General features: G+C 42.4%; 1 long non-coding RNA gene across 1 annotated transcript; it reads left to right on the top strand.

Moving 5' to 3' along the window:
• Positions 1 to 6660: 6660 nt before the first annotated feature.
• On the top strand, positions 6661 to 9097 carry LOC113018266 (uncharacterized). The gene is made up of 2 exons (XR_003271741.1): positions 6661 to 6718; positions 8402 to 9097. It is a non-coding gene; the product is annotated as an uncharacterized LOC113018266 (long non-coding RNA).
• Positions 9098 to 14221: the final 5124 nt, after the last annotated feature.

Here is a 14221-nt window from a genome sequence, read left to right on the forward strand (position 1 = left end):
GAAAAGGTCCAGATGAACAGAATCAACCTTTTGGGATCAGCCAGCAATGCAGCATCATTGTTGTTCAGCTTCAGAGGTTTGCAGGAATGAACTGATGAGCAGAAACAGCTGCAAAGTCCAAGAAAATACAGCTGGAGTTCAGCTGCATTTGAAGAAGTCAAAGAAAAGTAAGGATGGCAAAGGGCGACGTTTTCTTCCAAAGAGCTGCAAACATGGTCGACGCCTCATTAGAGAAATCATCTGGACATTTGTGAGGAACTCTAACCAAGAAAGCAACGTCACACAGATCCAACAGACAGTTTCCATGACTGCAAGTGTTGAGTGGAAAAAATGCTACATTGCATTATTGCATCCTCTCACCACAGGAGGCGCTGTTGGCACCACTGATTGCTGATCAGCTGTTCTCTGATGATCTGAATTGATACTGTGAATAACGGGACTCACTGAACTCTGTGACACAGTGAAGATTACAGAGTTTAACTTTCACCCTTTAAGACTGACCACAGAACCAAGTCCGCCAGAGCTTTGTTATATTTTTACATGCTGTGGAGCCATTTGTGGGAGCATTTCAAGTTGCTATACATCAATACAACTGTTATAGCCCTAATTTTAATAACATGTATGCATTAAGTCCATAGTAACTACATAAACTGCAAAAAAAACCTCTGCTCATCCATCTCTGTGTGTATCAGGATACATTTGGTTCATAATACACAGAAAAATCAGAGTTATTACCTGTAATAAATGTGAAAGATTCCTGCAGTGATAACCAGGGCAGGACTGAAACACATCCAAGCTGTCACCACGGTAACAGCACCGCCCATCCACAGGTGAGGGGAGGAGCCAAAAGAGGAACTTTGACCATTTTATACTAAAAACACTCAACTAATGTTTCTAATATGAAACAAATAAGCCCACATTAACGTGAGCGTTTATTAAATAATAATAATCATGATTTCCTCCTGATCTCATTTCCACAGCAGAGAAAACTGTGGTGTATATTGAGGTGGAGGGTGTGGTCTGTGGCTCAGGTGTAGAGTGAGGGTGGGGTGCACCACAGCAGCATGCTGGGACTGCTGAGGGTGGAGGAGGGAGTGATGATGACATCAGAGCTGCAGCACAGAGACCAGTGAACACACAGTCTGTTCATCTTTGCATAGATACAATATACAGCACAATATTGAATGACAGACACGCTGTGGGAGCTTCCACAGATACACTGACGTCAGCATCCAGAGTCCTCCTGCTGCTCCCCCCTCAGAGCCCCGTGATCAGCACCAACACATTCAGTTAGATGACAGAGTCCAGCTGCAGCTAGAATCAGCTCCCCTCTGTGAACAACAGCAACAGCGTCAGTGTTTCACACTCAGTGAAAGGAGGAAACAGCAGAAGAACACCATGTGTGCTACGTTTCCCAGGACACACTACAAACTGCACAAATACAGAGCAGCACGTGGAAGGACCTGGAGCTGCATTTACAGAGCTGCAGACAGCGTGATGTCCTGTATGGACAGGTGAAGGAACCAAGTCCTCAGCTGGAACACTCGTGTTTGTCCACAGACAGGAAACACAGCAGGAAACTTCCTCACAGAAGTGCAGCTCATGGATAACACACTTCCTGTCAGTCAGAATGAGGCTGCAGCCAAACACAGAAAGGTGTTTTTGTCCAGATGAGCCCAGAGAAGAAACACGAGTGTTCACAGACATCAGAAGCTCAGAGAGGTGAAACATGAGGTTGGAGTCCTCGTCAGCATCCAGAAGAGCTGCTGTGAAACCCTGAGTACTCATGACAGACTCTGATGGCACAAACACATCATGATTCAAACAGAAAGACAAACATGGAGCTCCTGATCCTCCTGCATGAGAACAAGCTGACATGAGCGCTGTTTCTGAGAGTGTCTCCCTGTCACAGTGACAATAACACAGCTGCTGCTCACAGTCATTAAACTGACCTGAGGTCAGCTGTGCTCCTTACATATGAACCATGTGACCTCACATCAGTGCTGTGGATGACTGTAGTCATAGAAGAGTAAGAGCTGTAGCAGGTGGTGTGAGGAGGAGGTGGTGTATTCTAGTTAACGCAGTACTGAAACACTCCAGCAGAGGGCGCTGTTAAGTCCTTATTGTAACACAGTTACTGTGTGCAGTTAGACTTCATACATAATCTGCACTTATTTCCATCAGACATGCTGTCAGTAAATGATTGGTTTCTATTGATTCTACTTCCTGTTGACTCGTTTGATGACAGTGAAACAATCACAGCTGATTGTGTGATGATGTAAACTGTCACTGTTACATTCAGTGTGTGTGACATAATGTTAGTGCAGGCTGATAACAGCCTGGTTCTGTTAGAAACACATGAACGTGTCCATAGATCAGTGTGTGTTTAACATGAGAGCTTCAGCCCTGCTGATGTGTTAAATAAAGACATGCAGGAAAACTGATGAGACTCTGAAATAACTCTTTATATTTATAATGTAACTCTGCATCAAAAGAACAACAAAGGATCCCAGACAGGTTTCTGTGAACAAAGACCATTCTGATGTTTCTGTGTTTCTAACACTTTGACATTATTAGTAAACAGACTGCAGTGAGCAGCATTTATAAAGAGCTTCTATATAAAGATATGACAGCTGTTTGACAAGTTTATCACTCTGTGTTTGGACCTGATCAGTCCAGCTGTTTACTTGAAACATGTTCATTTACCTGTTCTGTTATATTCATGTTCTTGTCTCTGTTGAAAACACATTTTAATGTCCCTCAGATTTTTCTCCCAGATGAATAAATATAAAAATGACACAAACTGACTGCAGCTACTTTTTGTCCTTTCTGTCAAAAACCTTCATGTGACTCATGAGAGACACGTTTCAGCTGTTTGTGACAGATCAGAGGCCAACAAGTCATTTATAACACTTTCCATCATTGTTTAAAGTTCTCAGTGTTTCTGTGTTGCTGCGTATAGGATCTCCCAGCATCATCACTGTGCTGTCCAATCATTGTGTGCCAGGTTACCCTTATAGTGCGATGTGTGTTTGCACAAAGAGAAGCATGTGTGTCAAATATAAATAAGCACAGAACAGAAACAGCTGCTCGTTTCTTCTGTTTAGAGTCAAGTTAGTGTTTTGTGTCTTTGTTTGAGGCCTGATGTCGAGCAGAGGTGTGTGTAACTGCACTGCTCTGTTATATGTGTGAAGTGTGTGCTTCTCTTCAGCATCATCTTTGTCACTGCTGATTCCTTTGTGTCATCATGTGTTGAGAAGAGAGAACAGTTATAACGGAGGAGCAAAAGGAAGCCCTGAAATCTGCATCAACAAGGAAGTGTTGGCTCACCAGTGATCCCAGCAGAGCCACTGGTTTGGCTCCAGTTGTTCTAGATTCAATGATGTTGTTGCTACAGATACATGTCAGCATCTTTATTGAATTTAATATGAAGCAGAAATGGTGTCATTAGGAGAAGAAGAGGAGAACAAGTCCGGCGAGGAGGCAGCAGCTCTTAAAGATGAAACAGCAGCTCAGCCCTGAGCTCAGAGAGCTGCACATGAAAAAGCTCCTCAAGCAGATCCTGTCAGAGGTTTGTCATCAACAGGAGGAGCTGTTCACATCATAGGATGAAGATGCTGTCAGCTGGATGAAGAAGGTTATTTAATGCAAACGTTCACACTGAAGTCAAATTGTTGTCGTGTTGAACAGATTCATGTACTGATCGTCTCCAGAATGTTAGAAGAGCTTCAATGAATCATTAGAAACAACTTACAGCTGCACAGCTGTGTCAAACACATCTGTGTGTCATTGTGGGATTGTTGTGTTTCTACATGTGACACACGTCTAAAACATGCACACAATCTGAACACAAACAGGGACTCATGTGTTCCCACAGCCAGATGCTGAGAGCCATTTCCTTGTAGTCCTGTGTCTATATATATGAACCATTAGATGTTATTGGAATGATTGTCAGCTCTGATAGTTTCATGTGTGTTTAGCTGGACGCTGTTTGATCCTCGACATGTTTAAAGGTGTCCAGTCCTGAGACACTGGGGCTGGAAACAGCTGTGATGTCATTGGACTGTCACACAGACAGAAGTGCATGAAGTGAGCAGCCGAGGAGCCGCTGATGTTTTGGATTCAACAGCATTTGAAAGGTCGACACAGACACATTTGCACACAGAAAGCTGAATCTGTCATATGCCACAGTGAACTCACTGTTCAGTGTTTTTCAGGAAGCTTCTTAACTGCCTCTGCTGCCAAACAAGCAGCTGATGTCCTTGAGAAGAAGCTGAAGAAGTCTTCAACAACAAATACAGGAAGTGGACTTTCAAATACTAGATTCACTTTAGACTCACAGAGAAATGACTCAACCAGCTGTGTTTGATTGACTCCTTTGACTATATGAAAGGTCAGTGTGTGTCTGTACACAGACTGTTGTGTTGGACTATTATTCAGTTGTCTGCTGAATGTTTTCAAATGTCTGCATCTCAGCTGTGATGAGGCTGGGGGTCATGGGAGGCCACCGTAGCAGCCTCTTCAACATCATGACATCATCATAAATGCTGCTGGACTGTCTGATGGGCTGACGGTGAAAAAGCCGTCGGGAAGGAAACAGAAGACATTTCAGAGGCTGCAGCAGATTTCTTTGATTCGGGGCCTTTTTCAGCTTTATTGGACAGAGCAGTGAAGATAAGTGACAGCAAAGCAGAGAGAAAGGGGGCGTGGCCCGGGTCAAAGCCAGGCCAGCTGCTCTCCACCTCGTGGTCACCTGCTCATCCTAGTGAGCTCCACCAGCAGCCCTTTCACACACTTTACACTGTCAAACACTGTGTGTGGACCTCAGCTAACAACAGGCTACATTTAAGTCTGGACTACATGCTTTTATATTGTTTTTATTCCATCAGCAGCTCAACATCATGAGCAGCTTTGACATAAAGACATCAAACTCAAGCTGACTTTAAACTACTTTTAATACAGGGGCTCAAAAACAACAACATCTTTATTATATATCAGGACACAAAGTCATTTCATCTCAAAGGGAAACAGCTTTATTTGGAATAACCAGCACTATCAACTGGTTTGGGATCTCCACCAGTTTCATGTCTTTGCAGCTTCTCCAACAAAGTTCCTGTAAAATCAGCATGTTTGTCTTTATTGGTTTGATAGTGATTGATTATTCAGTCCCAATCTGCTGTCATCTAAAGAACAAAATGATGTTTCTATGAGTCACAAAGCTCCAGATGTTGTCGGCTTCACAAAGAAAACAAAGAACTTAAACACAAAGTGTTTGGAGCCAAAATGTTCCCAAGCTGCTCTTTTTGAAATGGCAGAGGTACAGTGGTGTCTAACAGCACACTGTGGAAGGCAAACATGTTATTGTTGGATGAAACTTCATGAATCCTTTGTAGATTTGAGTTGTTGGAGCCTTTCTTTTCTCTTCAGGTGTACAGATGCTGAGGAGGCAGGTGGAGCAGGTGGAGCTGTTGTGATGCTGGCAGAGGGTGTGTCTTAGTAACTCTGTGAGGCAGAACTGGATCCAACATTGTGGATGTGTTGATGTTGGAGCCATTAAGAGTCTCTGGCCACACTGTAGGATTTCCCTTTGATCCACTGTGGGGGCATTTTGGAGTCTGTCAGTGAAACTCTTCATGTTTGTGTTTGACTCCAGTTTATAGAAACAGAGAAATGTGTCATGCTTTTGTTCGGCCTCCACAAATACACACATTTGTTCATTGGTTGGACTTTTTGGAAGGAGACACATTGAAAACCATGTTAATAAGATCTTGTTGTTTCCTGTGGATCCGACACAGAGAGTGGACTTCAGACAGAAAGCGTGGAAGAGATTTTAGAGGCCGTGTGTGGCAACAGGAAGTTTCTGTGTGTTTGCTGATCTTACATGTGGAAAACAACACGTGATGTTTGTGAAGTTCTACAATGATCATTGTTCTCACAGCATTTTGAGTGGGAACAGTTCAAACTGGGAGTAGTGGGAGTTATTTACTGATTGAAACAAGCTGAATGTTTCTGTGACGATGAAGATCAGCAGCTCAGCTGATCAATGAACTGACATCTATCAGTCGTTTCATGAGATGAAGTCATCAGCAGACATTTGTTCTGACTGTGTGATGAATGTCAGAACGTCAGGGCTCTGCTTTAGTCACTGCTTGATGATCATTGGCTCATTGTTGAATCCAGGGGCCCAGTCTGACCTCTGACCTTTGCTGCAGGTCTTCTGTGTTATCTCCACTTTCATGTCTGATCTTCTGCTGTATCGTCCAAAATAAACATCTGGATCATTTCCAACACTTCAGCAGATCTTTAGTTTGGGCAGTGCAGCACAGAATAACACATATTGTACTATACTGCCCACTTCCTGATCTTATTGGATCTGTGTGTGAGGTTGGTGAAGGAAACACATGTTTACTGAGTGAGTCGCTGCCATTAGGAACTAGTTTTTATATCACAGCCTGGAAATCACACAGGACCATTTCTGCAAGTGAAAAGTCGTCATTGGAGGAAAATGATTGTGTAGTTTGTGCGACTGAAGAATTGTCCCAACTACATGTGCTGCTGACCCTTGACCTTTTCTTTAGGTGCACAGAGGAGTCTGTGGGAACATCCAGAACTGAGGCATCTTGTGTACAAACGTGTTCAGACCAGATGTCAAATGATGTCAGATGTCATCCGTGAATGGATGCAACTGTGGATCGTTCCAATAAAATGAGGCAGTTTTGTAAGTACAAGCCCACTACAACCCATCATCAACATTTTAAATTACATTATACATCTTCACTGATATAAAGCACCACTATTTTAACCTGATTCACTTTTTCCACCCTAACAGTTCATCCCTCAAATCAAACAAGATATTTGACCCTAAAAAAATGCATCAACAAATAATTTTGTAATAAAATATTTATTCTTCAACTTTTACAAGCGAAATCAAACAAGTGTGTTTAAGAGTGAAACCAGAGTGGAAGCTGCTCATATAGAGTCCAACCCAGGCTAAAGTAAGCTGAGTAGAGCAGCACCATCAAAGTGTCGGCTCTCTGGACACGGTGCAAGATCGCCATCTGCAGGACAAAACTAGTTTTTCTCGCCCTCCTCGTCAACATCAAGATGATGTCATCGTACAGCAACTGATTCCCTGTCCGTCTGGAACAAAGCATTTACATTAAAAAAGACATTTACAGAAAATACAAACACCAACAACACATCTCATCATCACATGATATTTTATTATTTATTATATTATATATTTTTATTGTACCATCAACATCAACAAATACCAGCATATTTTCTTTGAGATTGAGTAGAGTGGACCTTTCCCTTGGTTCACTTCCTGCTCGCAGCATCAGCTGACCTCTGACTTCCTGGTTAAGGTCTCTCAGCGTTGACTGGAATATCAAATCGGACTCACACCATGTTCTTGTAATGTGGTCATGTCTGTCAGCTGTTTGAAGAGCATCTCTGGCCTAAACACAATAGGAAGAACAACAACACGGCAAAAAAACAACAACACATTTCCATATTAGATGAAGGGCACCGTAACTGGAAATGGTAACATTCATCTGATGCTGCTTTGGATTTATCTTCTGTTTTAGACCAACTTTGATCACTTCGACCCATCTTAAGTCCGTTTGTTCTTCTCACTCACTAACGTCTCGTATGATTTCAGATCCCTGCTGTTCCCCACCTGCCCTGTAGGTTTGTGCTTTGACCTCCAGAGGGCGACAAATCAGCACAGACAGAGAGCTCCATTCAAACTTTGCTGCCATCAGGAATAATTCTTCAAATATAATCATCAGTGTTTGAGCAGTTATGATATCAGGGACAATCTAGACATGTGTGACAATACTGAACATGTCACATGACACACCTCAAACATCATGTGATCCACTCTCAGTCTGCACTTTCATTCATGACTTCAACAGGTTGAAATGAGCTTTGAAGAAACATTCAGTGAAATAAATCTTTCATGGATTCATGTGAGCAGCAGATGAACTTTACAAAGAATCAGTGGATTTATCTTCTGTTTTAGATCAACTTTGATCACTTCGAGCCATCTTAAGTCCGTTTGTTCTTCTCACTCACTAACGTCTCATATGATTTCAGATCCCTGCTGTTCCCCAGCTGCCCTGTAGGTGGCCTCAGTGTGTCTCACACCATTTACAGATGATTACAGGTCGTTTACAGTTCAAACAGGTCCAACATAAGAAATATGCAGAAAATATCCTGCTATAACAGTTTGGGTCAAAGTGCAGATGTTCCAGATGTTCTGAGTCTGTCTGTGTTTCATGTTAACATGTAGATGTTGGACCAAAGTGAAGCTTTTTGATGTGACAGCAGGAATGTGAAGTGTAACTCTGAGCTGTAGGAAATGAAACTAAACGGACTTTTTCTCCTCTATTTATAGGAAAGTGTAGGAGAGCAACAGATGAACAAGCGTTACTGTAACAGGAAACATCAGAGGACCTTTATGTTCATCATCATCACTGTTTCCTTGTTCTGTCACAAACACACAACACTTCCTGCTCTCTCTCTGATGGATCTGATTGGCTGTTTCATTCACAGGAGGTCAGGGCGTCACACAAACAGCTTTAACTGCACAACGACACACTTTAAATCATCTGCAGACAAACCTGTGTGTTTGATTTATGAAGAAATAATAAAGACGTGTGTACAGCTGTCCATGAAGCAGCTTCTCACACAAACTCTGACACTTCAGCCACTTTAATTCCTGCAAAGCTGCGTAATAAAGAGCTGTGACTGCTATGAGCTGCTGATGATGACTGCATGAAGCTCTCAGCTGAAGCTTCTTTCATTTATTTTAATGTTAATGTCGCCTTTTTAAGTCTGTGTGAGGATTTTAATGACACACATTAAAGGAGCTTCTTTGATTAGAACCAAATTCATGTTGATTTTCAGCCTGAAATGATAAAAACTTTAATAATTCTGTTTATAATCATCAACCTGGAGACTAATGAAAAGTATAATAGTGAAAAAAAGCCTTTATTATTTGAGTAATGCCTGAATCTGCTCAGAGACGGAGACAACACAGAGGTGTTGATGACAGTTTGACATTAACTGAATTAAAAACAAAGTGCTCTTATTGTGAAAATCTGCCTCCTACTTCTTTAAATCATTTTTATGTATTTTTTAACCTCACAGTGAAACATTGAGGCATTAATCTGACACAGTTTGATCAGCAGCTGTGTTTTCACTGACGTTTCACTTTGATTTGTTCAGACTGAGCAGAGAGGATCGGTTCTCTGTGTGCGCACTGCTGAGAAACACAAGCTCATTTCTGCTGTTTCATGAAAAGTGTTATGGAGGAACAAGAAGTTCAGCCTCTAAACTCTCAGCGTGAGGACTGAGTGAAGAGTTTCAGAGCAGAGAGTTTTGGCTCAAGCTCAAACTCAAGCTGACTTTAAACTACTTTTAATACAGGGGCTCAAAAACAACAACATCTTTATTATATATCAGGACACAAAGTCATTTCATCTCAAAGGGAAACAGCTTTATTTGGAATAACCAGCACTATCAACTGGTTTGGGATCTCCACCAGTTTCATGTCTTTGCAGCTTCTCCAACAAAGTTCCTGTAAAATCAGCATGTTTGTCTTTATTGGTTTGATAGTGATTGATTATTCAGTCCCAATCTGCTGTCATCTAAAGAACAAAATGATGTTTCTATGAGTCACAAAGCTCCAGATGTTGTCGGCTTCACAAAGAAAACAAAGAACTTAAACACAAAGTGTTTGGAGCCAAAATGTTCCCAAGCTGCTCTTTTTGAAATGGCAGAGGTACAGTGGTGTCTAACAGCACACTGTGGAAGGCAAACATGTTATTGTTGGATGAAACTTCATGAATCCTTTGTAGATTTGAGTTGTTGGAGCCTTTCTTTTCTCTTCAGGTGTACAGATGCTGAGGAGGCAGGTGGAGCAGGTGGAGCTGTTGTGATGCTGGCAGAGGGTGTGTCTTAGTAACTCTGTGAGGCAGAACTGGATCCAACATTGTGGATGTGTTGATGTTGGAGCCATTAAGAGTCTCTGGCCACACTGTAGGATTTCCCTTTGATCCACTGTGGGGGCATTTTGGAGTCTGTCAGTGAAACTCTTCATGTTTGTGTTTGACTCCAGTTTATAGAAACAGAGAAATGTGTCATGCTTTTGTTCGGCCTCCACAAATACACACATTTGTTCATTGGTTGGACTTTTTGGAAGGAGACACATTGAAAACCATCTTAATAAGATCTTGTTGTTTCCTGTGGATCCGACACAGAGAGTGGACTTCAGACAGAAAGCGTGGAAGAGATTTTAGAGGCCGTGTGTGGCAACAGGAAGTTTCTGTGTGTTTGCTGATCTTACATGTGGAAAACAACACGTGATGTTTGTGAAGTTCTACAATGATCATTGTTCTCACAGCATTTTGAGTGGGAACAGTTCAAACTGGGAGTAGTGGGAGTTATTTACTGATTGAAACAAGCTGAATGTTTCTGTGACGATGAAGATCAGCAGTTGGGAAATGATAAAAACTTTAATAATTCTGTTTATAATCATCAACCTGGAGACTAATGAAAAGTATAATAGTGAAAAAAAGCCTTTAATATTTGAGTAATGCCTGAATCTGCTCAGAGACGGAGACAACACAGAGGTGTTGATGACAGTTTGACATTAACTGAATTAAAAACAAAGTGCTCTTATTGTGAAAATCTGCCTCCTACTTCTTTAAATCATTTTTATGTATTTTTTAACCTCACAGTGAAACATTGAGGCATTAATCTGACACAGTTTGATCAGCAGCTGTGTTTTCACTGACGTTTCACTTTGATTTGTTCAGACTGAGCAGAGAGGATCGGTTCTCTGTGTGCGCACTGCTGAGAAACACAAGCTCATTTCTGCTGTTTCATGAAAAGTGTTATGGAGGAACAAGAAGTTCAGCCTCTAAACTCTCAGCGTGAGGACTGAGTGAAGAGTTTCAGAGCAGAGAGTTTTGGCTCAAGCTCAAACTCAAGCTGACTTTAAACTACTTTTAATACAGGGGCTGCACAGCTTTTAGCGTCTACACAAAGAGACGATTACGCACTTGGTCTGAGAACATCTCCACCTCCTACAAACAAACTCTCCTACGAGCAGCTGTCACAACCACAACAGGCAGAAGACTGGATTTCTTCAGGTCAGATTTCATGCAGTTTGCATAAATTGTGTGTCACAGACTTTGTAGTTCACATTTGTGTGACTCGTTTAAATCTTCTCCTCCTGAAAGTGAAACTCTTACAAACACATCAGGCCACAACCTGCTGCAGGTTAATGATTGATCTGAAGGCAGCTGACCTTTGAGCAGGAACTTGTGAGTCTTTTATTGTGTTTAGCACTGCCAAGTGCTGGCCTCTGCCTCCACCATCACATTTACACTGGTAGGTTCAGCACTGCTGCCTGCTTCAGACTGAATCCAGCAGCACAAAGACACAAGTTAATAAAATCAGCATCTATTCCTTTATCACTGCTTTGTTACAGAGGAGAACAACGCGCCAGTAACGCGTAATCCGATTATTTTTTTGAAGTAACGAGTAAAGTAAGGGATTACTATTGCAAAAACAGTAATTCGATTACCGTTACTTTCCCGTAGGAACGCTGCGTTACTGCGTTACTAAAACCGTGATTTTTTTGCGAGAATGTCTCACAACAGTGACGTAAGCGAGTGCGACGTTAGTGACAACAGCTGTGTGCAGATCAACAATGGATCACATATCGAGTGCAGAGAGAGTATGAGCGTGCAGCGTTTAAAGCGTGGAAGTACTGACCTTACTTTGAGTTTGATTCCATAAAAAGTGACAAAAACATTAGTGTCCGCTGTGCGTGGGAAGAAAACTTCTTTTTACAGCGAAAAAACCCCTAAACTTCCAACAAGCACCGAGTAGCTACGACGTAATGGGAAACTCACAGAGAAACTCGCGGATTCTTCCACTGACCGCGGCACACCTGCACCAGGGTAACCCTCCGCCTACCCCACTCCTGCTTTACAGGTGAAAATAGAGCAACAGGACCGCTGAGTCTTTGACTTTACTTATTTTCTGCTGTGTTTTACTTGCATCTATTTGAAAGACTGAGTGTAAACACAAAAAATATTTTATTTTATGAGCTGGAATGTGCAGGAAATAGGTTTAAATGTTAAACTAATTTCTTCCAGTCAGAGAATGTTGCATATAATTAAATGTTTGCTCGATGCATAAAGTTAAAAGATTAAAACTAATAAAACAAGTTTTAAAAAGAGACTTTTCCATTTGATTATATTTTGTATGATGGATTATGCAGAAAAAGTAGAATTGGGCTGAAAGATCTATCGCTTTATCACCTCTTCAGGTTGTAAATCGGGTTTTTAAAAAGTAACTAAGTAACTAATTACTTTTGAAAATAAGTAATCAGTAAAGTAACGGGATTACTTTTTTTGGGAAGTAATTAGTTACTGATTACTGTTTTCAAGTAACTTGCCCAACACTGGACAGAGTGTTGGCTTCATCACCGACACACGTCACCACATCAGGAAACAGCTGGTTCAGTGAGTATTTAAGGTTCACTGCAGACAAACTGGAGAAAAACGAATCACATGAAACATTTGTTACTGGTTTCTGACCTCGTCGTAGAGACTCACATACCTGTGTTCTGCTATCAGTGTGATCACATGTGCTGGTACAGTTTGCCAGGTTGACCCATGTAACCTCCACTATCCTGTAGACGTGGAATATGTTTCACATATGGATCGCTTCATTACTCGACTATGACTGTGTGCTTCACAGGTGCTTACTGAAGTGCTGCTTTACACAAAACCAGACAGTAAAAATAAGAACTGCAGGTCCAGACCACAGGTTTATGTGTTGATAATGATGATGTGCAGTCACTCATTGTCACAGGATACTTCCTGCAATGATGCTACAGGTCATGCAGTTCTGCAGAGGTGGAGGAAACAGATGCTTTTCCTAACAGAGACACTTTGCTTTAACGACTTAAAGAATCTAACTGACACACAAACCTCAGTTTGTCTGACATTCATGAGAGTAAATGCTCCTGAATGTTCTGTTAGTTCACTGGATGTTCACCTGACTTCAAATGTAAAGATCCCTGAGACAAACTCTCACGAGTTCAGCGGCGACACGATCGCACAACCAGCCGCAACGTTAAAGGCCGACGCGCTCACTACCTTTGGTTACAGCTCTCAGCTCACACGACATACACAAAAATAATGACAACACGAGTCCTCTGTAGGACGTCACTGTGGTTTACTGACAATGTTCTCAACAACAGACGTACAACCCTGGTTTGGTCTGGTTATTTGTGTTGTACGGCTTCGTTGGTCTGACGAGCTTTTAGGGATGTCAGCAGAAGGATTTCACGTGCTGAGGTCATATTTATGAATCAACCTGAACAGCTAATACTTCACCTCTTTATTTTATAACACATATGAACACGTTATAGTAGATTTGTGCAATGTGTGTTTCACGTCTTTATGGGCGTATAGATCTGTAAACAGGCTGATGGGTGTGTGTCTGTTTATTGTAGCGGTGCAGAAATGTTAAAAATGATGACAATAACAACACTTCTCACGTCAGGCTACAACACAAACCTCCTGATAGCTGCAAACAGCAAAACCCCCAACGACAGGCGCACAAAGAGCGAGCAGGGACCCACCCTGACAGCATGTGAGCCTCCTACTACGACTCACTGTGGAGCAACACAACACCAGGAGACGGAGGATATGAGAGAGGATACAGCTGCTGTGGGGGAGCAGCCACACACTCCACAGGAGACGACGGGGTGAGAGTTCGGATGGTTCGGTGCTCCTAACATCATGTGGACGCTCGTCTGCACATAAACAAACCTCACCTAACCCCACCTCCTTTCTCTTTTTGCAGGGTGGGGTGCTCCATCCTTACACACTTTGCACCACGTGGCTCTCCATCTATTCGTTTACCTTCTTGGGTCTCTTCCTCCTCTGTCCCAGCCCGTTGAGGCGATCGCTGGGGTCCAGCCTGTAGTGGGAGTGGCTGTCCTCGCTCATCCTGTCCCCGTCCACTCCGGGTTATTCCTTTCTTCTTTCTGTCCTCTGAATCGAGCTGACCTCTCTCCTCTCTGGTCCTCGCTCTCTGAGCCGGCGGAGCATGAGAGAGAGGAGTGGTTGGGGAGAGGGAGGGGAGACGAGCGAGGGAGGGAGGGAGCACAATGGTGTTGCCATGGCAG

The sequence above is a fragment of the Astatotilapia calliptera genome, unplaced genomic scaffold (genome assembly GCF_900246225.1).
Source record: "Astatotilapia calliptera unplaced genomic scaffold, fAstCal1.2 U_scaffold_51, whole genome shotgun sequence".
In the NCBI taxonomy this organism is placed as follows: domain Eukaryota; kingdom Metazoa; phylum Chordata; class Actinopteri; order Cichliformes; family Cichlidae; genus Astatotilapia; species Astatotilapia calliptera.